A 22,928-nucleotide genomic window follows, 5' to 3' on the forward strand; every position below is an offset into this window, starting at 1 on the left:
ACGGGACCCTACTGTACATGCGTTCTGCAAACCTTCTAGAAAATAATATAAAGCTTGATTAGACACCACAGACGAGTATGTTCTTATTTTCTATTCCTGGAGGGACAAACGCAGAGTTAGTCCCTGTTTTTGTTCAGATACTCCAAACTAAATGTCACAAATTCCAGGTGGTAAAAAACAAATGATGAAAAGCTGCAGTTCCTCTAACGACCAGCAGAGGCAGCAGTGAGTCAGTCCCCATAGACTCCCATGTTAAAGCTTTCCAGCAGAAATTAACATGTTTACAGCCTGATACACAAACTGTTTGCTGTGTGTGGATCATTTCCTCCTTCATAACACCTGTTAGCATTATAAGGGGCGTGGCCTATTCGAGGCTGTAGCTGGTAGCTGTCTGCAAAGCTTCACCTCAGCTAACTGGAGTCGCTGAACTGGACCTCTGGACCATGTTTGTGCTGTCTGAACCTTTTTAATGACATCATCTGACCTATAAGGGAATGCACAGAGATTACATGCACTCACACAGTTTATGTTACTCGTGTGTGTGTACATATATATTAATTTAATTGTGGAAAAAAACAAACCAACCATGCTGTGAAACATTTTTTTCTTCTTCTAAACCTGAAGACAACAAATGAAAATGAAAGTTGGAAGTCAATAAAAGACAAATTTAAAAGAAACCAGGGGAGCTTTAATCTACTGGATAAAAAGCCTGTCGAGTATATTTTTTCAACCTCACCCACCTGCTTAGGTGAACTCTGTCGGTCCCTTCAACAGTAAATATATTAGAAAGAGAGAAAATATGTTCCTTCCAGATGTAATTTGCAGTCAAGTTGTGTAAAAATGTCATGTTTTAAAGTCAGGGTTGCTTTTTAGTTTGCTGAAAACAGCCGTGACAGAGCTCCTACACACAAACCTGTGGTGAAAAACCACAGGTTTGTGTGTGTGTGTGTGTGTGTGTGTGTGTACAATGCGACAGCTCTGTCACCTCCTACAAAAGGTTGCCGGAGCAATCTGTTCAACCAGATATTAAAGGAGGGTAACATGTGCACTACTGCCAGTCCCCTCATCTGCCTGGGTGTGCTTCCTGTATTTCCACCGTGTCCATCAATAAAGACCCAAAACAAAGGTTATGTTATGATAATAGGTTCAGTCTGGCCCTGCCTTAGAGAAAGACACCCCCCCCCCCCCCCCCGGGTGAAAGGGAGGGGTGAGGCAGAAATAGCTTTGAGCTATTTTTTGGTTTTTACTTTTAAACCGTATAACCAGCAGCTCGATGCTGATTGGGAGCCTCGTTGCTCAAACCTACCAATCGTTTATTACACGGCGGTCACATTATAGCAGCGTGCATGTCACCTTCAGAGCGCCTGTTGCTCCGGTTATTAGATCTGGACTGAAACCACCTGCTTCTTGTAAAGCAGCAATGCAAATCATCAATGACATAATAGTGTGTGTTTTCCTGTGCGTGTGACTGTGTGTGAGACACACACACACACACACACGCTAAGGCTCTGTGTTTTATCTTCTGTCCATTTTATTAATTCTCTCTGCGTTTGGACGCCAGCCTGCACAAACTTTAACAATCAGGCTTTCTCTGCACTTAAACAAAAGCTTTTCAGTAAAATCCAGTTTATACAGAAGAGCCACGAGCAAGAATGCAAGCAGCTGTGCACTGTAAAAACACGCGGAGGGAGAAGACACACAAACCTGCACGTACAACAGCAGCGGTTCAGGGTCAGGGTCTCTCTGTTAGCTCAACAAAACCTTTGGAGGTTTTTTCCCAACAAAGTCCAACTGAACGCTGCCTAGACTGTATATAAAAGATGGACATGTGGCTAGCTGTAGTGAGGTGCAGAAGTCCCATAAACCTGCATTGTTGCTGATGACCACCAGGGGGCGACGCATGTGCTCGCATGTAGACTGTGGGAAAAACAAAAATCAATCAGTCAATCATTCTAATTTTATTTGTATTTCACTTTTCATGCAGCTGACTGCAGCTCAAAGTGCTTCACAGATGACCGAGAAGCAAAATCATAAAACTGTAATAAAACAAAGCAAACAGCATATGGTGAAAAGCAGTGTTGGTCAAGTTACTTGAAAAAAGTAATCAGTAACTAATTACTGATTACTTCCCCCAAAAAGTAATCCCGTTACTTTACTGATTACTTATTTTCAAAAGTAATTAATTACTTAGTTACTTAGTTACTTTTTAAAAACACGATTTACAACCTGAATAGGTGATAAAGCGATATTTTGTCACTTTTTATGGAATCAAACTCAAAGTAAGGTCAGTACTTCCACGCTTTAAACGCTGCACGCTCATACTCTCTCTGCACTCGATATATGATCCATTGTTGATCTGCACACAGCTGTTGTCACGAACGTCGCACTCGCTTACGTCACTGTCATGAGACATTCTCGCAAAAAAATCACGGTTTTAGTAACGCAGTAACGCAGCGTTCCTACGGGAAAGTAACGGTAAAAGTAACGCGTTACTAAAGTAAGGGATTACTATTGCAAAAACGGTAATCTAATTACCGTTTTTGCAATAGTAATCCCTTACTTTAGTAACGCGTTACAAGTAACGCGTTACAAGTAACGCGTTACTGCCCATCTCTGGTGAAAAGCAATTTACGGTCATTTAAGCTGCTTTCAGCTCCTGGAGATTGAAGGGTCACCCCGGTGGCTCCCTCCATATTTGATTTGACAGATTTTCCTAAACAGACAAATGATCAAATAATTAAAATGAGATTCAAATTAACCTAAAAGTCCAAAAACAGCAGGTCAAATAAATGATGTCAAGAAAATGTCGCCTCCACAGCACATTACCTCCCCGCAGCATTTAGCTCCCCTACTTCTTACATTACTTTCAAATTACGCCATAACAAGCAATACAAGTGTGAGGTTACACACTGACACAAATCTTTATTCTAAAGAAGACACACACACACACACACACACACTTTCTTTTACTGTTTGACTTTGAACACAACAGTAACACTCGCAGAGCTCCTTCTGCTGTAGAACTGGAGGCCACAGCGCTGCAGGTCTGATGCTCATCGCTGCTCAGTGTTGACATCACACGTCTTCGCTTTGTGTCGGCCTGCTGTCTCTGAAGACGCTTTCTAAGAGTCGGTGTCCTGTTTGCGATTTGTCTTCTTGTCCTCTTGAACAATCAGAGTAATGTTGATATCTCCGCTCCTCTGAAACAGCAGACCACGCCTTCATTTCCCCCCTCGCAAACTGAAGTCAGCTGATTGTAGTGTGAGTGCAGGAATAAATATGGGTTCATCTTTGGTCAAACTTCCACGTCCTGCAGAAGAAAGAACATAAAGACGTAATTGTTTGCCTAGTAACTGTATCCAATACAGTTATACGTAACAGTAACATGTTACTTTGTAACACTTTACACAAAATACTGGTTACATCATAATTGTAACCAATTATAATCATATTCCAGTAAAATAAGTCATATGAATAAAGGAAGCTTGTGAAGAGGCAGATTTGAAACACTTTCCTCGTGAGCTTATGGTCTCAGTCACTAGTTTAAAGTCTCACTGAATAAAACATGATGTTCATTTTCAGCTGATGTTTTACAGCAGAGCTACTAAGTGACTGACGAGTCAGGAGAGCATGAGCGCGCAGCGTCGCTGATCCCTGTGCAACATCTAAGTGCAGTGCAACAGTCTGAAAAACCTCTGTTATATCATCTATTTCACTACTTAAAGCTGCTATCATTATGAATATTGGCCATTTATTTATGATAAAATAGGAGCTATTCTTTTTTATTGTTCTTTAATGCGAATGGTACGACTGATTGTGTCTGTTTGTCAGCACCAAGTTCAGCCGCGCTTCTTCTCTGTAAGCTCGTGACGACAACATTGAATTTCATCTGAAAATCCAAAGATGACGATGAGAGAAACGCTCGCTCGAGGGTCAGAACCCCGACTCAGCAGGTGATGCCTGCGTCTGCAGCTCCGTGTCCTCCCTGTGGTCGATGTTCTTCTGTCTCCATCTTCACATTTCCACCTGTCTCTCACCTGCTCCTCCGTCTTTGTTGCTTTGGTTTTTGTGTCTTCAAGTTTGTCTCCGGTGCTTTTACAGAGCTCATCTTTATTTTTTCAGCGTGTTTCATCAAAAACACACTGGTGGTGCAAATAAAGTAAGAGAGAAATGATGCAGAAACTCTTCACATTTGTGCGTCAGTATTTTTTCATAGCTGCACATTAGAGTCATGAAAATGTGTTACACTGTCCCTAAAATATCATCAGGGAAAAAAACAGTTAAACATGCATCAGCTCGGAGCTGATTGAAATCCAAACTCTGAACATAACCTGCCACCAAGCAGATCAGGTGTGCACAACATGTTACTATAGCGATCTACCTGCGTTAAAAAAGAGGCGCCTTTGTGACACTGAAGACTTTGCCTCGGGCAGGAAGTCAGCAGGAGGACAGGAGGTTACGTGACAGTTTTAGGAATCGAAGGGTGAGCAGACAGGTAATTAACAGCCATCAAACGCTTGAGTTTTACGCCACTTAATGAGCACGACTGTGTTGAAAACACTCCAGATGTGTTTTCAGCCTGTGTGGAACAATTCCTCTGTACCCCGAGGAATTCTGCTAAAACAGTCGATGACAACAAGTGTTTTTGTATTAAATGAAGGAGGTGGAGGTGGCAGTGAACATGCAGGCGTCGCGACTGGTTTCTTTGCAATGTTTACAGTTTTCTTTATTAAATAATGCTTTTATTTTGGTGGTCACTGTGACGTGGTATTTTAGGTGAAACCTTCTCATCTTCAGACCTTCTCGTGTCGAACTGCAGACTCCAGCCACAGAGAGCAAAGTCGGAGAACTGCACTGAAATGACCTTGAACCTGCCGGCTGATGAATATCAGGGATTACATGATAATCCAGGAGCAGAAAGGGGGCGGGGGGAAGGAAAACTAGAGAGCGCACTGGGACACAAAGAGACTGCCGGGCACGGCCGGATTAACCTCCTGAAATGCCCCGAAGCAAATGTTGGGCCCCTTCTGACCCCCCCTGTACAAAGTCAATAGGTTTATCAATGGATTAAACATTAAGCCCAGTTTTAAGATTAGTTTCCGGGCCTTTGTTCCAGTTTATTCCGGGTTTATTATCTCCTGTGGCAGGTTTGTTATATGAGAGGGGGGAGAGGAAGCTCCTCTGTGTTGGACATGGATGTATACTGGGGCTCTCCCCTGTTTTGACTCCTCGCAGCTCATTTAAATGTTTGCAATGTGAAAGATTTGAGCCAGCCTTTCATTTCGTCCTGCTCGGAAACCTTAAGCTTCTTTTGCAACTTAATTTGCTGATGGTGTCGAGGCTTAGCGGAGTTCAGTGGAATCGCTCCGACAGAAGAAATTAAACCAAACTCCTGGGGAATCGCTCCACTCTCGCAATTTGTGGCAAATCGCCAGGGGACGCGCTCACCAGGGCAACTGATAACCCACCCTTGATTCGGCACAAACAGTCCTCTCAAACACTCCTTAATTAGCTTCTGCCTCCAAACCCTTATCAGGCTTTCCAACGTCTGCTTGTAAAGGCTTGTCCTTGATTCAGAATGCAGCTGCACTGCGTTTCATTAATATGACATGTTGGTGTGAGCGATGCTTCAGCGAGCATTCAGGCTGTGGTCCAACCGCTCCCTGTCAGTCTCCTGTTTCTCATAATGGAAGGAAGAAAGAGAGGAAGTCTGTGGAGCGTCGATGGAGGAAGCCCTCAGAAATGAATCACATTATATGGGCCAGGTGTCCTTTTACTCTTACAGACTAGCTGCCCTAAAGTCAGCAACCCGAGGGCTGCTTGTTTTGACCTAACAGCTTTAACGTTAGCTCAGTTCCAGCTCTTCCTAATAATATGTTTGGTTTTATATGTTAAAGGTTTGAACGGCTGTTTAAATCCCAGATACATTACAAACAATTTAAAAGCGAGAAACATGGTACAGAATAGAAATCTGACCTGTGTGTGTGTTTGCAGCGTTGGCTGAGGCTCGTGTGCCTTCAACGTGCTGTCTTGTTCATCATCAGTCACGAGTCATCTCCAGCTTTTTATCAGCTCTGTCCATGACCATCAGTTTTAAAAAACTAAAGTGTAACTAAAGCCCCTTCACTCATATTTAAGCAGTTATCAAAAGACTCACAGTCGGACCTCAAGCTCAGGATCAGGACTTTCTGAGCGAGTAATTAAAACCACAGCAAACTAAAGTTTGCTCCATTTTCAGTGTCTTCCTCCTGCTGTGACGTCTGTCTCTGCCCTCGACACGAACTTCTACTGAAAAACAGTCAGTCGTCGTTCTCCATCTTCCCCTGAGCTCATGTTAGCCTCATCATAGTTCTGTGATCAGTCAACCAGCCCGACTTCCCTCTGATGTTCAGCTAACTGTGCAGAGTTTGGACAAAAACAAATTCATTCATCATGAAGTTATTAAAGGAGTTCATAGTTTGCTATAACGTAACTTATTCAATTCAATTCAATTTTATTTATATAGCGCCAAATCACAACAAAAGTCGCCTCAAGGCGCTTCATAGATACAGAGAAAAACCCAACAATCATATGACCCCCTATGAGCAGCACTTTGGCGACAGTGGGAAGGAAAAACTCCCTTTTAACAGGAAGAAACCTCCAGCAGAACCAGGCTCAGGGAGGGGCGGGGCCATCTGCTGTGATTGGTTGGGGTGAGAGAAGGAAGACAGGATAAAGACATGCTGTGGAAGAGAGACAGAGGTTAATAACAGATATGATTCAATGCAGAGAGGTCTGTTAATACATAGTGAGTGAGAAAGGTGACTGGAAAGGAAAAACTCAATGCATCATGGGAATCCCCCGGCAGCCTACATCTATTGCAGCATAACTAAGGGAGGATTCAGGGTCACCTGGTCCAGCACTAACTATATGCTTTAGCAAAAAGGAAAGTTTGAAGCCTGATCTTAAAAGTAGAGATAGTGTCTGTCTCCTGAATCCAAACTGGAAGCTGGTTCCACAGAAGAGGGGCCTGAAAACTGAAGGCTCTGCCTCCCATTCTACTTTTAAATACTCTAGGAACAACAAGTAGGCCTGCAGAGCGAGAGCGAAGTGCTTCTTAACCACTCACACTTAAAATAACGAAGCGCTAGTATAATTTAACTTCTTAAGTTCCATCTATTCTCATCCAATTGTGGGGTGGGTGGAGCCTATCCCAGCTGTCGAGGTGCAGGGTACACCGTGGACAGGTGGCCAATCCAACCCAACATCTGCATGTCTTTGGATTGTGGGAGGAAGCTTAACTTTAATCATATGTTTAAGGATCTTATTAAAACTTTATACTATAAAGGAGTTTTTGTACTTCACTTTATGCTCCCCACAACTCAGAGACGGAAGAGGATCATTCGCTACGTTATTCTGACCGTCTCAGCCATCGTCCGGATCACGGCAGGCTGAATTCACTGAACCTTCTCCCAGAATCTGGAACATTTAGCGCAGGTGTCGACCTGTTTGAAAGGCCAGTGCACCTCACAGCGCTCCTCACCAAGGTCTGATTCTGCTTTTCAGAAATCCTCTGATGGTGAGGCTTATCACAGAAGTCCTTCTCACCTGTTGTTCAAATCTTTTGTTTACAAGGGCAGCCAATCAGAAAAAAAGTTGCCTTAAAACAGCTTATTGCACAAAGGCCCTGTATAATATAGAAAAAGATTTTTTAAAATCATGAATAATGCAAAGCTACTCTGGAGTCAAACTATAAAAATACGTTGTTTGAAATGGAAAGAATAGGCCCACATTACAGTGTGTCAGTGGCAGAAAGCACAGGTTCAGTCCACGAACAGAATCCGAGTATTAGTGGGCCATTAAAGCCTCGCTCTCAGGTAGCACCACACTGGACAGCGTTGTTATCTGTTGGGATGAGATGCATGGTGGGATAAAGGTGATCTTCTGGGACGGCAGCGGTTTGAAATGTCTGAGAGCTGTCAGAGATAAATGGAGCTGAGTCACGCTCGGAGAAACAGCAGAACAAGGACAGAATGTTTTAAAGAATAATGGAGCTCATTTAAAGTCTGGACTCTGTTTACATTCCTGCCTCGCCCGCTCTCAGTGCACACGGTCATAACATCGTGGTTTTTTACCCCAATGTAAAGTCACCGTAAAGGAGAAAAATCACATTATTAAACATGAAATTCACACAAACTGAGGGGAGCTCGGTTACAGACACGCTGCAGGGGTCCCTCGTCGTGTCTCCTGTTCACTGATTTGGAACCAGGGCAAGTCAAGAAATGGGTCAGTATTTTTTAATATTTGCTCCTATTTATACAGACTGTATGAAACATTGATGGAGCTTCTGCTTCTTAAAGAAGTCAATGTGACAGTGCCAGTGCCTGCAGTTCCTCTAACAACCACCAGAGGCTCCCTCAGCGAGTCAGTCCCCATAGACTCCCGTGTTAAAACGCCCGACTTTAGAGCAGAAGTACACGCGCTTACAGGCCGATAGAAAGCCTGTTTTGGTCTCCATGGATAGACCATCCAAGAAGTCTGAGCTCCAGTTTTGATGAGTGTAATTCTAGGATATTATTTGGATGTTACTGAGCGCTGATTTGCAAGTATCAGAGTCTGAGCGATGGTCAGTAATGTGTCCAAAAACCTGACAGATTTAACACAGAATGCTAAAGTTAACGCTCTGTTTATACTAATAAGGGTAATGAATGAAAAGATGCCACATCAACATCCAGAGGCTGAATTCAAAGACAACGTAGATCAAAATGATGCATGATGGGGGGATTAATGGACCCTACTCTCTCCACATGAGGCTGGGCATCGTCGTGCTCCAGCAGGAACCCAGGAGCGACTCCACCAGCCGAGAGTCTGACAGTGAGTCCAAGGATTTCATCCTGATACCTGATGGCTGTAGGCTGTTGTTGCCCATAGAGGTCGTGTGTCCCTCCATGGATACGCCACCCAGACCGTCACTGACCAACACTGAACCAGTCGTGCCGAACGACGTTACAGGCAGCCTGACGTCCTCCACGCTGTCTCCAGACCATTTCACGTCTGTCACATGATTCAGGATGAACCTGCTCTCGTCTCTGGAAAGCTCAGAGTACCAGTGCTGATTCTGGTATTCTTTGGCCAATCAGGCTCCACGGTGCTGGGCAGCGAGCACAGGGTCCACTCGTCGGCGTCGAGCCCGAGTGGCGCCTCTGTAGGGTCCAGGTATCACCTCATGCAGTAGTGACACTGACCCTGGACAAATGCAAAACTAGTGAAAACAGTCACCTGTGAGATCATCCCTGCTTTGGGGTTGTCTCGTTGTCGCCCGGCTCACGCACCTGTTGTTGCTTTCATCACCACCGAAGCAGCTGATCCTGACTAACATCCGTCTGCTGCTTAACTGATCAATGTAGAAGTTCCACTGACTCGATGCTGGATTTAAAGCGTTCCTTTGATTTTTATATATTTCTTATGTTTTTTAACCACCTGTATTACCACAAACATGATTATCAGATCACATGTTCACAGACATGACGAATTCGTCAGTCACATGATGTTCTGCTGCTAAGGAACATGTGTGTGTGTCACAGCAAGAGGTTAACTGTCTGTCATGTTCGTGTATGAAAACAGCAGGTATATGAACACCTGTACTTCCTGTCCTCTTTGGTAAGTGCCCACACGCTTTTTGTTGGTGCATTTGATGCATGCGTTGGTGCATCTTTCTTGGCCTTAAGACAACAATTCTGATGGCTAAAGATCCAAACGGGACAAAATAAATAAATAAATAAAAATAAATAAATAAATAAATAAATAAATAATAAATAATAAATAAAATAAATAAATAAATAAAAAATAATAATAAAAAGAAATTAAATAAATAAATTAAATAAATAAATAAATAAAAACTAATAATAAAAAATAAACTAAATAAATAACTAAATAACTAACTAAATAAATAAATAAATAAATAAATAAATAAATAAACACACAGGCATGACCAGCAGCTCTGGGGATGTTTGTAGGAGAAAGGTCTTCGTGTTATTTTAGTCGCAGTACATTCCCACGCTTTCTTTCTTTTCTTTTCCTTTTTTTAGAACAATGGAAAATGTCCAAAGCTTATGATGAAGCAGGATAACCACACATGACAAACTGAGTGTGTTATATTAAAGTCATATATGTGACCTCATGTGAAATGCTCGTGGTCGTCGTGCAGGTCCAGTCCTCTGTGGCAAAATTCAGGTCTCTGAGTCCGCCTGCAATCACTCAGAACATAGGCTGCTTCAGAGGAAACCAACCAATCATTGTCAATCACTTCATGTCACACGCAGAGCAGCACAGCCACTTACAAGCCCCGTCGACTTCACCCGCCGTCAGAGGCCAAGATTGCCACTGTAGCTCCAGTCAAGTGAGCGCTGGTGATGAAGAGACCACCCGTTCCTCCACAGGCAAAAAATGAGGGAACTGGGACATCTCATGGCTGAGTTAGGACGAGACCTCAGATACAGAGCCCTTCAGTTTGACTCCCAGCTGACTGGACCTTCTGCCACATGTCCTCTTTATCCAAATTTTCCATCTCACTATAATCACAAGCATCAAAACATCTTTATAATAACAGAAGGAATCGAATAAAGAAACTGGAGTAACAGCAGGGATTTCAAACCAATGCTGGGTGGAGCTCAACTCATTCATGCTAAAGCTCGGAGCAAGCTACGCATGTTGTGTTTGTATTACTCCTCATTGTTAATGTGCATATACCAGTATGTGCCTTGAACGAGCATTATATCATGTAGAAACAGTGAGTGTATGAACAAGCACTGCTGACCCCGACCCAGAAACACTGACCCTGAACTTCAACAGGTAACAAACTGATGAGCAGACAGGCTGCAGCCGCGTTTCTACCTGTTCATGTTTCTACAGCAGAATCACCATGGCGACCACTTTAAACGCTGTTTGTGCTGGTTTCCATCTTTGTTACGTGCTTTCAGTTTTGTGTTCATACCTAAATACTAAGACGAAGATTGTACGTGTGCTCATTAGGATACAGCCTCAGTTTATATGAGTCGTGAGTTTCAGCTATTTTACAGTAACATGAAAGTAATGTAAAGAGTAATATAATGAATTCTCCTGGGAGTAATTAACCAAGCTAGTGCATTATTTTTAAGAAAATTAATATATGTAATATTTATTACATCTACATACATATATATGTAAGAATTAGCAAAATAACGGAAGCACCTCCAACATACACAAACATCTGAGGGTGCAGCTATTCTGCACTGATGCAAAGTGATGCTGTTTCGTGATTGTCACGGCGAGGTGCGCCGGTGTGAGGAAAGAGGTAGACCCAGATGCACGGTGGAGACAAAACGTAGTTTCAAAAATAAAGTGAGCCTTTATTGGCTGATTGCAGAAGAAAAACAAGGAACTAGGGAAACTAAGGAGGCTATGAACGCTGTGTTAACAAAAAAGCTGTGACACTCAGTGAACTATGAAAACTGAGTAAACTAGAAAACACAGAGAAACAATGGAACAAACCTATGAAAACTGTGGTGAGGTTAACAGACGATCTGACACCGACTGAGCAGAAACACATGGATTAAGTACACATAAGGAATGATCAGGGGAAGCAGAATCACATGGGGAAAACAGCTGACAACAATCAACATAATGACAGGACAGGAGACGTGAAGCTAAATACAATAAACAAAAAACACAAGGATCCTTCAAAATAAAACGGGAAACATAACGAGACCCAGACATGACTCGAACTAGACCAACAAAGAAAACTTGGACATGAAACATGACAGAAAAACACACGAAGACTTAACACGGAAAACTTCACACAGGGATGAGACCAATGGGAGCTATAAATAAATAAATAATAAATAAATCAGATAAATCATGAAGTAAAACTGTAACCTCGGCATGACAGAACGTAACCAGATCAACTGAAATGAAACTAGACTGAAAGGAACAAAAACATCAAGAAACTCAGAATACTGGGTCACATGACCCAGCACCATGACAGTGATGGTGGTGACTCGATGAGAGAATCAAATCAATAAGTGATATTGATAATGGAATCAAAATTTCTAAATTCCTATTGATTCCCATCCCTATGATAAAACCTCTGGTAGGTCCAGGCTCAGGGAGCGTTGATGCATCCGAGGTCGGGGAGGTTCTTGTAGCATTTTTTCACTTGAGCGCTCGGTCACTAGTTTGAAGAGTTATTATCACAGAAGTATTTTCACCTTGTAGTTCGAGGTGCAGCGATAAAACCCAGCGTGGTTTCATTCATGTCAAAAACTACATGAGAGCCAAAAGAATCAACTCGAGGCTTCGGAGCAGAAATAACTGTTAATGTTAAATCATTAACAGTCAAAAGGGTGGAGTGCCCACTCCGGGTTGGGGATGAGTTCCTGCCCCAAGTGGAGGAGTTTAAGTATCTCGGGGTCTTGTTCGCGAGTGATGGGAGAAGGGAGCCGGAGATCGACAGACGGATTGGGGCTGCAGCTGCAGTGATGCGGACGCTGCACCGGTCCGTCGTGGTGAAGAGGGAGCTGAGTGTAAAAGCGAAGCTCTCAATTTACCGGTCGATCTACGTCCCTACCCTCACCTGTGGCCACGAGCTGTGGGTAGTGACTGAAAGAACGAGATCATGGATACAAGCGGCGGAAATGAGCTTCCTCCGAAGGGTGGCTGGCCTCTCCCTTAGAGATAGGGTGAGAAGTTCGGCCATCCGGGAGGGGCTCAGAGTAGAGCCGCTGCTGCTCCACATCGAAAGGAGCCAGCTGAGGTGGTTTGGGCATCTGACAAGGACGCCTCCTGGGTGAGGTGCTCCGGGCATGTCCCACCGGGAGGAGGCCCCGGGGCAGACCCAGGACACGCTGGAGAGATTATATGTCTCGGCTGGCCTGGGAACGCCTTGGTGTTCCCCCGGATAAGCTGGAGGAGGCTGGGGAGAGGGAGGTGTGGGCCTCTCTGCTTAGGCTGCTGCCCCCGCGTCCCGGCCTCGGATAAAGCGGATGAAGATGGATGGATGTTAAATCATTTAGTATTCACATATAGAGGAAACTGTAGAAGAGGGTGGATTTCAAGCAGATTTTAAAAAAACTAAATGCAATAATTTTATATTTAATCAAAGAAAAACTGAAGTGAAAGAGTCTTTAGACAGTCACATGATGTTTGTGGTGGTTGTTCTTGTCTCTCTCCAGACATGCTTCACAAAACCTCAGTGAGTAGATCAGCATCAGATAGATCAGGGTTGATTCAGGTTTTCTGATTTTGCTGAATTTTCATTGATTATTGCAGTTTAACGCCTGCAACCGTTAAACCAACCATCTAACCTGTAGTTAAAGTAAAACTCTACATGATGTATTAGGTTACTTTAAAGTGCCGTCAGTGATGTAAAAACTATATAAAGAAAAAAATGATATTTTAAAAAAGGGATAAATGAGCCAATAGAAAGATTTCTCGGGCTGAGTGTGACGAACGAATAGTTTCGAGTATGGTTGTGTTGTCAGGGTTCACAGACGTCAACGCTCATCTCGTTTCATTGTTTTGTTTTGTTTTAACTGTTATTTAATCGGAAGTGAAACTCTGGAGATTAACCCTCTGAACACAATCAGTGCGCGCTCTGGTTTTGCTCTTCACTCACTGTCGGTTCATTTTTCAGTATAAAGACAATTAAAGATCTCTATTTGAACACAACCAACCTCGCAGAAGGAGAAAAACACAAATACAATCCGAAAATTATTTTAAAGAAGACGAATTAAAGTTAGATTTCTGTCAACTCTATTTTCAAAAAGGGCATCAAAATCTTTGTTTATAGTATATTTTTAGGTGTTTCATCAGACCCTTCTGTTATTTCAGCCAATCCCAGCTGACACAGGGCAGGAGGCAGGAAACACCCTGCTTTTCTTTGCTGCCTGGTGGTTTGATGGTTGGAGCACTCTCCTGCAGCAGTGATAACACTGAGCTGCTGTACTGCCTCACATTTAAAGGACCACTCCACATATATTACATAAGCCAGTATTGCCTCAGTTACCTCTGAGCTGGGCCAACCAGGCTAAACTTAGCTGGGCCCCAAAACCACAGCAGAGAGCTCTGTTTAACCTTGTGATGTTATTATATTTACTCCAACAAACAATTTCCCAAAATGAAAAGTATATTTTTTAAAAGGTAACATCTCAGTGGGAGACGTTTCCCTAAATGCATCTTTATGCTTCTTTTCTTTAGCGTTCCAGACAACAGTTTCTGTTCTCGTGGTGCTGCGTGGCGTGCAGATTCTCAAATATGTGACCGCACTTTTAATGAAAGCTTCTAATAAAAATGTGGCGGGGGGACTTGGTGCCTCTCGCTGTTTGTCCACAAGAGATGACGTGCTGTTACCCACAAACCCGAGCAGCTCTGGCGGATTCACGTGGCTGCGTGTGCAGCTGGTAACGTGCTGAAATGTAGCGCCGTTTTCCATTAATGCACTGTGTTCACACTGTAAACAGGTCGATGGGAAGCACACGTTGCGATGCCTCCCACAGCTGTGTGTGTGTGTGTGTGTGTGTGTGTGTGTGTGTGTGTGTGTGTGCACCTGTCTTTGAGCTGGACCTGCAGCCCCCGGGCCCGATGCTCGACCCGTGTAAAAGCTTCAGGTTCGCTCTCTTCTCTCCATCTCTGACAGCATCACTATCTTTTGCTTTGTTTGGTTTCCACTCCACAGCACCTCCACCTCAGCCCGCCCACACACCCACATGCACAGCACTGACGTCGCTGACTAACACACATCACTTTTAAATGACTCCATTTGGTTTATAACGTTCGTTGTATTTTCCCCGTTGCTGTTTGCGTTCTGATAAAAATCAAATCCTAATAATCGAGAGTTACTCTGCTGTTCTGCTGTTTCTCATGTTCAGACTGTGGATGTGCTCTAAAGACTCAGTGTTACGGTTTCTCTACTCGTGGACGTGCCATTTTGTTAAAGCGGCGTTAAGGGAACCTTTTGCGTCTATGCCCTGACACATTTGCAGCAAGTGACGTGAAATTAAACAGGAAGTGGAACAGAGAGGTCCCAGCAAACATAAACCAGTTTCTCCTGCCTCATAAACCTGCAAATTACACCATGTGGTTCTCCAGCCTTGCAGCCTTCCTAACTCACACTGTGTAGGACCTCTGTCAGCTCAAGCGTTACTTTGCAGGAGGCATCTTAGATCAGCTGCATTACAACACCGTTGTGCTATGGTAACATATCAGCACAGATGCCCCGCCCACCTGCTGTCCAAACTTTATGTAAATGAGGGGAAGTTAATTAGAAGAAAGTTGTGTGGAGGGAGAGAGCTCTAAAGGAGGATGTTTCGCACAGAGGATGAACTGAGGAGCACCGAAGCCCAGATTAAGATACAGAAGGATTATTTTTAGCTGTTAATCATGCAAAGCTGCTGTAGTGCTAAAATAACAACATATGAAATCAGAGGAGATGAACAGAAGAGCTTTGATTTAAAGGTGCTTATAAAAAATAAATTCGCTGTTTCACGATGTGGATGTTGTAGTGTTACCATGTCGTTTGACCACTCTTTGTTTCTTAAAGTTAACTTTTACCTAAGTTGCCAAGAAAACAGTCGTCATGAACTGGAAAAATAAAAATAATCTTAATTCTAACCAATATAGAAATGATCTATTAGATTACATTAGTCTCGATACAGCCTCTGCCACCACAGCAGATCAATCGCTCTGGGCTCCTTTGATCAGCTCCATCACCTAGTGGGGGTGGGGGTCATAGTTTGGGCCCACCTTGGCTGTTGTGATTGGTGTGGGGGTAGGGACAGGCTTGGGGCCCCAGGAGCATCTTCCTTGGAGGGCTCAACCCGGGGTTGCAGTCACGGCCTATTAAGGGCTCTGTTGGCTCTTAGGTGACGGTTTCCTCGTGGCTGCGTGCGGCGGGGCTAGGGGAGGGTCGCTGACGGATGTTGGTTACTGACCTGGTAGCCTGGTTGCCCCTGGGTGGGTCTGGGGCGAGCATGGGGTTCTGGGGGTGCACCGTCTCCAGGCTGGGGCCCTGGCTGGGTCTTGGGGGCTTGGGTCCTGGTTGGTGTGTTGCCTGGGTTGTAGGCGGGTGGGTGTATGGGGGCTCAGCCTTGGCGCAAGGTGCCGCCAGTGCATCGAGCCACCTGGGGGGCTCTTCAACTGGTGGGGAGGCTGTTACATCTTTGCAGGAAGTCTGCTCTCTCAGGAGATATAGGAGAAGTGGAGGAAGGACTCAGCCTGGGTGTTTGTTGTCCTGTGTAGTCTGGGAGATGAGTGGATGATGTGGTGGGTGCAGTTTTCTCTGCAGTGGGGTTGGGTGGGCTGCCCCGGGCTCTGTGGGGCCGGGCGGCGATGCTGAACTGGGCCCCGGTCCGGATGGGCCTGGGCCCCCTTGCCCTGGTCTCTGGGCCTGGGGCTCGGTCACTCTGGCACAGCTGGCTGCCGGCGAAGCTCGCGGGCACGTCACTGCAACCCCCCCTGGCTTCTGACCCCTCATCTGGGACTCTCCTCAGCTCTTTCTGGGACAGTGGCTCAGCTGCCCCTCTGTTGGTCTTCCTTGGTCTCTTGTGCTCTGGGGGCCTCTGGATGTCTGGAGCCTGGATCTCCTGCATACCTGCTTCATGCCCTGGAGGACGGGGCTGTGCCCCCCCCCCCCCCCCCACCCTCTAGCAGCTCATTACATGAAGGAACCTTTTAAATACTCATGCTAACAGGTGTACACACGGGTGCTCACACACACAAACTACACCCTTTTTGGCTCCTATCTCAAAGCACACTGTGCGCCGATCCTACGTGCTGCACAATAATATTTAATATTTACTGTTATATTCACATAGATCATCGTGATGATGTTGTTTATTATATTGCTCTCTTTTTGCTTGTTTTCTCTTTTTTCTTTCTCAACAGGTGATCCAGGTGAATTATATATGTATTTTTTATCTGTTTGTTTTGTTGTTTTGTTGTTTTTGCCCTTTATCCCCGTCCCTCTTCCCCGCTGTTTTTCTTTCCCTCTTTCTTTCCCCCAGTCAAGTCTGTCCCGTGTTTAGCAAGTGAAAATAAAATAAAATAAACAATAAAAGGTGAATCAAATAGACCAATACGGCAGGGCTGGGATGGTCTATTTGGTAAAGTAAATCCGTTGGGCATCTTTCTTCACCTTTAGACAATAATTCTGATGGCAAAAGAACCAAACGGGACAGGCAGGAAAAAAAGAAAAAACTTTTTTCTGGGTTGTCCTACCTCTCACCTGAACCTGATTCTGACCTGAATCTCAAACAGCTCTGTAAAGTTCCTCCCTAAAAGAAATGACCAAGCATAATGTCCCTGCTTCCCATCCCGACGGTCCTCACAAAGACAGACATACAAGCACACACACCGTTGGACAGCTCATTTGTTAAACTCGGGGGGAATGATCTGATTTCCTCTCCTCCGTCTCCTACTCGACCTTTTCCCCGTGTTTGCCAATCAGTCTCTCTGCCTCTGCTCCTCTCGTCTTCACTCTAATTTTCTCTGCTTTATAATTTCCTCCATTGATTTTTTGGAGGACGGCTACAGTCGAGGGAATCGGGCCAAAGCACAAAGCCGTCTCTTTTAACTGAACTCGAGGAGAAGAAATTGTGTTTTGGCTCCTCGATCGTTTCAGTTCACGAGCTCGTTCACCACACGAGCACGTCTGACCTTGTTTCACACTTTGTAAAAACTTTCATCTCCACTTCATTCGGTGCACAATAAAGTCGTGATTAAAGTCTTATAGGGTTTTAATTGCTGTGTCCAAAATCACACTTTCCTTCTTTTGTTGGTGACTTCCAATAGTTGAGAGTACAGTAGCTTGTTCCTCTGACCCATCACACTAACTGCTCACAGCAGTGACCTCCAGTTCTTCACTAAATGTGTCTTTTTAAATAAGTTTGGCCATAATTAAGACCACAGTTTTTGCATGTTTAAAAATCTAAAAGTTAAAACAGCCCACCTGCCTCACCTCATGTTGCTCACATCTAATCTCTTTGGCTCAAGTACATAATAAAACAGAAAGCATAAATATGTCTCCAGGGCTTATCTCAGTAATAACAATAATAACAGTGAAGCGTAAATAATATTTTTATATAGTCACACAAAAGATCACTTCCTGATGACCAGGAAAGCCGATCTAAAAATTAGCCAATGAACTAGACACAGTACACGTTCTGCATAATACAGAGAAAGCCTCCGAAGACCAAATGGATTCATCCAGTAAATCTAAAATATTATGACTAGTGCAACATTTATGGTCTACGGAGCCCCGCAGGGGACATGGGAGAAAAAAAAATTAAGACGGACTTTTGTGAGATCTCGCAAAACAAACTCGGGATCTCGCAAAACTTTTACGAGATCTCGCAAAAGTTGAATTCCAACAATGGCGGCAGCTACTTAGTTGTAATATTACTCTTTCTGGGTCACAAAATACACTTTTAAGATATTTTGAGGCGTGAATGTAGTTGTGTAAACGTCAGATACCTGCTCGGTTTACAAGACATCACATATTTGCAGTGCTCCGACGTTTTCGGAGATCTGACACCCACTAGCTCGAAGCTAGCGGGAGGTCGAGACCTACTACAGCCGGGAGGAACACCGCTTTCCCGGCACATCGTGCCTCGACCTCCCGGTCGGCTTCGAGCTGGCGGCCTCCGAAGAATGCGGCTAAAACTTTTGCGAGATCTCGCAAAAGTCCGTCTTAATTTTTTTTTTCTCTCGTGTCCCCTGCGGGGCTCCGTAATGGTTTGAACTGACATGGAAAAACTTGGCAGTCTAGGCTTGGGTTTTATCAAAACCTGCAGTTTCTCTAACGTCCAGCAGAGGCAGCAGTGAGTCAGTCCTCATAGACTCCCATGTTAAAACTTTGCAGCTAATACAAACGTGTTCACAGCCTCATACACACACTGTTTGGACTCTATATGTAACTTCCTCCTTTATAACATCTGTATGGAGGGAAAATGTTTTTATGCCTCACCTCGATTATAGTTTATATTATTATGGGCGTGGTCTGTTTTGACTGATAGGTGGATGGTGACACAGGTATCTCCTACCTGTCTGAGGCTTCACCTCAGCTGTCGCCAGTGTTGGGGAGTATACAAAATATGAGTAACTGTATTCCGTTACAGTTACCGTTTAAAAAGGTGGTATTTAGAATACAGTTACTTTGTTGAAATAAATGGATTACACGGCGGTACTTCCCTGTTTCATATTGTGGCGGGTCAGGACTGTTCGGGTTTTGTTTGACAGCTACGTTCTGTTGTTCCAGGCAGCGTTACGGTTGCCATGGTTACAGGGTGCCGCTCTCTCTCTGCGTGTTTCCTGGGTGAGAGAGCGCCTGTTGTTGTTGTGCTAAGCTAACAGGCAGAATGCTACAGGTATAGCTCTAAAGAATGTAGCATCATAGGCAGTGTAGTCCGTGCTGCAGGGAGAATGGACTGCCATACACGTTGTGTGTCTGTGAGCGAGGGAGGGAGAAAAAGGAAAAGTACGAGCTGTCATCGAGCAGAAACGGGAGCTGGAAGCATGTAAATATAATAATAACCACTGCAGCCAAGAAGAGAGCCTGACGAGCCCAGCTGTAAGTAAGCTATTAAGACTCGACTGTACACCGTGTTCGTGTTTTCCTCTGAAACAATAAGTTCTGTTGGAGCAGCCTTTCAACGCCTCTCTCTGTCTCTGCTAGCAAAGTTGACCCAGACAACAAAGTAAAGCTAGTTTTCAGCTACGAGCCGACACGAACCCACCGTATTAGCCAGAGGTCCCTTTACTACGGTTCGGAGCTGCGGACCTTCAGTAACAGTAATAAATCACAGCAATAGTACATTCATGTAGTTGTAAACAGCATGATAATATATTAAGTAATCCAAAGTATTCAGAATACGTTACTTTCATTGAGTAACGTAACGGAATACGTTACAGAATACATTTTGGGGCATGTAATCTGTAATCTGTAATGGAATACATTTTAAAAGTAACCTTCCCAACACTGCCTGTCGCGTCGCCGAACTGGACCTCTGGACTGTGTTTGTGCTGCTGGAGCCTTTAGGGGCATTTTAATGACATGTGACCTAGAAAGGAATGCACCGAGGTTACATGCACTAGTTTGTTGGCCCTGCATCTCTTACCTTCTGTTCCTAAAAGCATCAGTGTTTGGATCAATCTTGTTTTAAGGGCAGCTTGCATCCATTGATGTGTTGAGCTGCGTGCACCATTTTCATCTTTACCGGTGCAGCTAACAAGTGCTGAATCCACAAATCAGTCTCTCTTTGGTAAAAGTCTCTGAGGACCTGAGGTATCAGTTTGCCTTTTAACAACAGCAGCTGCATGTATGAGTAGCTCGAGTCAAGTATTTGTGTAGGTGGACTAAAGCTATCCACCTTTTTCCACAACTGAGTTATTTATGATCACTGGCAGGGGAGTGACCCCTCCCCCTTTCCTCTGGTCTACTATAATCGCTTTTGTCTTGCCAACATTCAAACCTGTTTTACGCGATTTTTCCAGGGTAGTCACATCTTCCCTGAAATCAATCTCTCCCACGAGTGCTGTGCAATCTGCAAACTTCGCAGTGACCTTATTGGCCTTGTTTGCCATGCAGCCATGGGTACAGATCGAGTGCAGAAAGGGACTGGTACACCCATTCTGACTATTAGTGAAGAAGATGTATGCTGTCCACCTTACTTCTTGAAGATGCCCAGTCAAAACCTCTGTGATCTAGTCATAAAAGACGGAGATTAGACCAGTGATGTGCAGTGATATTACAAAATGTCAAGCATGGGGAAAGCTCCCGGCCTCTGTGCTCACCCAGCTCCAGTCACTGTTAATGGGAGACAGATACAGTTTCCTATGGGTGCAAAACAAGACGTGCTTTCAGCGACAACAGCTGACTCCAAAACAGTGCTGTCTGAGTTTGAGGAGCAGAGAGATTGAATTTCTTTGGTATGTTTTTATTTATTTTTAGATTTGAGAAGTCAAACACTGCTGGCCTTGATGGTCCTGATGGATTGCCACTGGTTTACACTGAGAAACTTACTGACCAACAGCTCGTCCACAAAGACCATCCTCAGTCCCCATATAGGTGACCCTCCCGGATGATCTGATATCGTCGTGTTGGTGTTGTTCCCAGATCATCATGAAAATGTTGTTCCAGGTTCAACATTGCAAGTGACCAATCACATTATTGTGACGTTATTCTTTTGCGCACCAACCCATTCGTGCATTTATGAAATTCCAATGTTGCAAGGACAATATCAATTCTGCTTAGCGTTTATTGAAGGGTTAGGGTCCGTTGATCGGCGGACAAAGGCGGTTTCTCGCAGCTTAAGTACAGTTTTTTGTTTTACGCCGGTTTTTCCCGAAGTCGCAAAAGTATGACATCACAACATTCTGATTGGTCACTTGCAATGTTGATCCTGGAACAACCTTTAGTATGATGATCTGGGAACAACACCAACACGACGATATCAGATCGTGCGACCCTCCCTTCCATTGCCTCTGTTCTGCAGGAGGGATCATGGAGCAGGTGATGGATTCAACCAGCCCCTAAAACACTTGCTCACTGTGGGGATAAGAGCTCTGGTCACTGAAGCTGGTCACGTTCTGTGGAAGAGGTACGCTGATGACAGATTTAAAGTAGAACAGCATAATGCAAAGGGAGGTGGAAATATTAAAAAGCTGCAAGCTGCTGAACGCAGACATTCATAACATGACCAGAAATACCGTCCAGGCCAGAAGCCTCAGCTAAGTTTGCTAAACTGCTTAATGCGCATGAGTGAAGTGCACTTCAGTGTACTTCCATCACCTGGGAGGAAGGATATTATATCACTGAGCATCCTCGTGATTATGCAAAAGGCCAGCATTTGTTGCAATCATGAAGGCTCACAGTTTGTTTGTGCAGAAACAACAGCTGGCGCGTTGCCTTCATGCTGCAAATGTGTGTGTGTTCTCACACAAACAGGCGTGTTTCCATCACTTCAAAGGACACAGCATTACATTAACATACATTTCCTGCGGACCGTAAACCCAGTGTGCGCCTGACATTTGCTGTTTCTGTCTGCGATGACTTTTTGTGCATGTAAAGGAGAGCTGAGTGTGTTTGAACTGATGTTCACACAGCACGAGAGGAACACAGAGAAACAAAGCTGAAACTGGACTCCCTCACGCTTCACGCTGGTGTAGTGTTACATTACTGTAAAATGACCCGAGTTACCATTCATCATTTATAAGAAGTACGCAGCTAATATTAAGTTTTATTCTTATTTTGATCAATTATTCTCAGCTTTTAGAACAGCTTCAGCAGCCATGCATCCCTCTTCCTCCCTGTTTATCCTCATTATCAAACATGTAGTTGATATTTAATATAATATTTAGCAGGATAAAAACATGTTGAGCTTCAGAGCAGCAGCTTTCTGCAGCACTGGTGGAGCTGAAAAACATCAGAATGATTATTTAAATGTGACATTTGCTCTAACTGTCGAGGATTTCTGAAAACACTCTTTTTATCTCGCAACTTGTGAATTTCTGACTCTTCTCACAGATTTTCATGATGCATATTAAGCAGCCCAGCAGTGATGATCTCTGCTTCTCACCCACTTACTCCCTCTTGTGTTCTGTTGCTATTCCTGTAGAGCAGCTCTGAGTCAAAAAGTCCTGCAGGAATCAAACAGGAAAAACGCTGTTTTCATGCAACTCGTGTTGTGATGAAACAGCCGGCAGCAACCTGGAAGACGAAGCAGAGACCTGCAGCACCGACACGACGCTTTCATGCTGCAGCCGCACACGGGCCCTTCAGCCCGCTGCAAAGGATGCTCGTCCACTCGGCGCCCACGAGAGGCGCTTTGGCCTCGTCCGAGGTCACGAGCAGGTCAGAAAATAACTTCCCACGACCGACTAAACTCTCAGCGCCAAACACGACACTCTGCATTGTAGTG

Source organism: Neolamprologus multifasciatus, chromosome 1 (assembly GCF_963576455.1).
Source record: "Neolamprologus multifasciatus chromosome 1, fNeoMul1.2, whole genome shotgun sequence".
NCBI classification, from domain to species: Eukaryota; Metazoa; Chordata; class Actinopteri; order Cichliformes; family Cichlidae; genus Neolamprologus; species Neolamprologus multifasciatus.